We start from the raw sequence: 4,612 nt of genomic DNA, 5'->3' as shown, positions 1-4,612 counted from the left end.
TCAATGCCCATGTAACTAAAGTTCAATCATCAATGAGCAAAAAGTATAAAATTTTCCGCTCATAAGAGTCACTTTTATTTTTACTTTTTCCCTAACTTCTCAATGAGAAGGAAATTTGGCATATAGTTTCAAATTTTCAGGCGAAATCAGCCTACTAAGAGTTTTATTTCCCCATTGCATATATGATATTCCAGTTATGCGGATTTTTAGAAATTAAGATGATATTCCAAGTAGTACCTCGGCATAATAAAGAGATTCTTCATCATTCCATGATATTACAAAAACAAATATTGGTTTCAAACAAGATTTAGCATATGAAAATATGCATGATCTAGATATTTACATAATTTACATTATTTTTTTTACAAAAGCATAAACTGTATGATCAATTGCGAACTAAATCATGTTCAAATGTACACATCTAAATGTTGCTTTGACCATGGTGTCATTTCTCTTTCCTACAACAATTCAGGTTTTAAAAATGGACATTTATAAATAGTTGTCTTAAAAGCAAACTGTTTATAAATGGAGTTTATAGCAAACTTTTCATCATTCAAGTTAAAAATTATTGACCACTTAACTTACAAAATATATAATACATTATATCCAATCATACTCAATTAGAAAAATAATTTTATAATTTTGAGTTTAAGACTAATACTTATAAGCTTCATGTACTTATTTCTTCTTTCACTTATCAATTAAAAAAAATGTCAAAATTTCCCGTGCATTGCGCGGGTATATGACTAGTAATAACTAATAGCTGAAACGTTTGACTTTTTGTTGACCACTTCTCATTGCGTCACGTATACATTTAAAAACATGAACAATTGTGATTTTTCATTTTTCAATAGGCACCTTTTTGGTACATGGGTACATTTTCATTCAATAGGCACCTTTCCGGCCAATAGGCACCTTTTCAATTAATAGATACATTTTTTGATTTTTTGTTAACCGCTCCTTATTACACCACATGGTTATATAAATTAATATATATCTATATCTATATCTATATATAATATAAAAGCAAAAATTTTAACTTTTTGTTAACCACTCCTTATTACATCACATGGTTACATAAATTTATGCCACATATACATTTAAAAACACCAAATAATTGTTTTTATTTTTTCCCATTAAGTTTCAAAAATTGCTAAATGTGGAGTTTCACTTACTATGAGAAGGTTTCTAGAGATTTCCACCAGCAGTGAGAACAAAGGAGGAGAGCAAGGGTTGATGTGTAAACATATGTAGAGGTTGGTCGGTGATGTCATGGCAATGAGAACAGACAAAATGACAGTCAAGTTTTGTAAATTATGGGATTTTTAGGTTTTAGATCTAAAAAATCGGTGGCCGTTTGCAGAGGTGCGAACAAAGTTGATTTACTTTCAAATTGAACTACGGCAACACCAAATGCTAAGATTCATCCTACATTGCTATATCCCTTTGATTCCCTGAAGATTTAGTAAGCAAATCAATGTTGATCTCCACAGTAATAGAAGAACAATAATGGACAATCCATTTATAAAATATTATGATGAGAATCTTTTAAAAAATTATAAGGATTCAATGTTTTAAATTTGGATATTTATCAAATATTAGTTATTATATCTCGGAAAGAAATAACAATTCTTCATTGCTTGATCCGACCCCTTGCCTGGCCTCTTTTTTTTTTTTTTTTTTTTTTTTTTTTTTTTTTGCAAATCTAGGCTTTCAATCAAAAAATCCAAGATTGGATCAAGAATTATGTACAAAAAAATATTCAAATATCCTCTGGTGTTGAGGGAATTGCATGCATAACTTTAAATCTGGGTTTTCTAAGTTTTAAAAATACTATAATGAATTAATAAAATCTTATGTGTCAATGGCACCATTATTTTAATAATTTTGTTAGTGGAATAATAATATGGCATAATCTGAACCATCTATTACAAAATAAAAGACCAAGATTTTAATAACTCTATGTAGTAGAGTACCCTAAAAACTCTATAAGATCTTAATTTAAATTTTTTGTGTTTCTAAAAAAGATGAAAGAGAAGAAACTACTAATGAATATAAACCACTATTTATACCAAATGATTATGACCTTTCAATAGACATCTTTTTGGTTAATAGGCACCTTTTTAATTCAATAGACACATTTTTCGATTAGACACATTTTCATTCAATACGTACATTTTCAGTCAATGGCACCTTTTCGTTTAATATACATATTTTTGGTCAATAGGCACAGTTTCATTCAATAAGCACATTCTTGGTCAATAGACACATTTTGTTCAATAGGCACCTTTTTGTTCAATATACACTTTTTCATTCAATAGGCGGCACGTTTTTAGTCAATAGACACATTTCAGTCAATAGACACCTTTAATATATATCAAATATGAAGGGTTATGACATTTCAATAGATACTTTTTAGTATATCCAATTTGAATGGTGATAACCTTTAATAAACACCTTTTGATATATATATTAAAACCTATCTTGTATATATACAACTTTTTTTTTTTTTTTGAAACTCATCCAATAGCTATTCCCGTGCATCGCATGGGTTAGCGACTAGTATATATATAAAACCGAAACCTCTGAAACTTTCACAATTTCCCATGACAGCACTATATTTAAATAAAATTATATTTTATTTAATTAAAATTATTTTTGTTTAGTTCAAACTTAACCAGGAGTGAAACTTTATCTCTCTAATAAGTCCAACTTAAACTCAAACTCATTATTAAATAAAATTATTTTTGTTTAGTTCAAACTTAACCAAGAGTGAAACGCTATCTCTTTAACAAGTCCAACTTAAACTCAAACTCATTATTATCATTTATTTATATATATATATATATATATATATAACCAAAATCTCTGAATCTCTTACAATTTTCCACGTCAGCATAACATTTAAATAAAATTATAAATTTTTTAATTAAAATTATTTTTTTTAGTTCAAACTTAACCAGAAGTGAAACGCTATCTCTCTAACAAGTCTAACTTAAACTCAAACTCATCATTATCATTTAAAGAAAAAAAATTGTTTAATCAAAACTTAACAAAGAGTGAAATTCTATCTCTCTAAAAGTCCAACTTAAACTCAAACTCAAACGTTAATAATCTATATAAAAACAAAAATTATGATAGGACTCAAAAAAAAAAAAAAGAAAAAAAAAAAAAGACTAACATTGAAAGAAAAGATAGTTTGGTTTTTGAGTTGAAATTTCTACTAATTATATTTTTTTTATTGTACATGGCAGATAAAATATCTTTATTTTTTTGGAGAAAAATAAAAAATGCAACCTATGTCTTCCAGCCTAGGGAACGATAAATTTTTATTTGATATGTTATATAAAAATTTGTTAAATTTGGTTTGGTTTTGAAGTAGAATCTGGGAATTCTATAAATTTTGAAGTTTTAAATCTTGGGGTTTTTGGTATTTGTGTCTCAGTAGGTTGATCTTAATTCTTCACCTTAAATGTTTTTTATTTTGGTTCATGTGATTTTTTGTTTTCTTATTAAAAATTATGATTTTTGGTTGATTAATTATTTGTTTGGATTAATTTCAATTAATTATTTGTTTGGATTCAACATAAAAAATAATGAAATTAGGTATTATAATTTTGATATTGTTCTATGTTTTGAATTCTCTATATTGTTATTACCACGAGAAAGTCATATTGCTACTCAAATTTGAAACTTGGTGTGTCTTTCTCATATCATGGTCTTTATTTATATATTTGCAGTTTATATTAGTTTTGAGTGTGTGTGTGTGTATATATAACTATTGGGAGTTTTGCTTTATTAATTTAAGAACGGTAAATTATTTTGTAAGTTTCGGTAATTATGCACTTGCAACTCAATAACGTTCAATATTAGACAACGCTTCTAAGCTATGGAAAAGTATAGAAGTTAAATATTTCTTCATTTAAAAAAAAAAAAAATACTAACCAGCAAAATGTCTATTTACTCATTGTTGAATTTTTTTTTTTCAGAGTCAATAGTTTTTCCGCGCATCGCACAAGTTAGCGACTAGTTAAAATAAAATGAGATTTTAGTTAAAAAGTACTGAAGGAGTGAAGGTAAGCCAAACTCAATATATTTAATGTCCCAAATCTAATGTATGATTTAGAGATGTGACAACCGATGCACACCCATAAACTTTTCCACAACTTTGCCACAACTTTGCTATATTGCGATTCGTGAGTAATGAAAATAAAATAGCGAGTCCATGATTTCACCACTCATGAGTTACCACGTAGCAAAGTAGTGATTAAGTTGTGGAAAACTTTGTGACACTAAATTTACTCGTGCAATTAATATCCCAATTAATGTCAGTAACTGTTTTTTAAAAGGGGTTCAATAATAAGTATCAATTCTTCCTTAAAAAAAAAAAAAATAAATTTAACAGGTATCAATTCCATTGAATATTCTCTCAAAAACAAAAGTTTTTTTTTTAGAAACTTTTTTGAGAAACAAAATTTGGTAGCGCACACTCCCTTTCCTGTCTTATAATTGAGTTTTTCTTAGCTTGGAGATCTTTCCCAGGTTAATGATTAAGGGACATTGAAGTGCACACTCCCTCTTTTATGTGAAAGGTACATAATAACACCAACAC

The sequence above is a fragment of the Quercus suber genome, unplaced genomic scaffold, assembly GCF_002906115.3.
Source record: "Quercus suber isolate HL8 unplaced genomic scaffold, Cork oak 2.0 scaffold_246, whole genome shotgun sequence".
In the NCBI taxonomy this organism is placed as follows: domain Eukaryota; kingdom Viridiplantae; phylum Streptophyta; class Magnoliopsida; order Fagales; family Fagaceae; genus Quercus; species Quercus suber.
Note: the sequence above shows the minus strand (reverse complement) of the source record.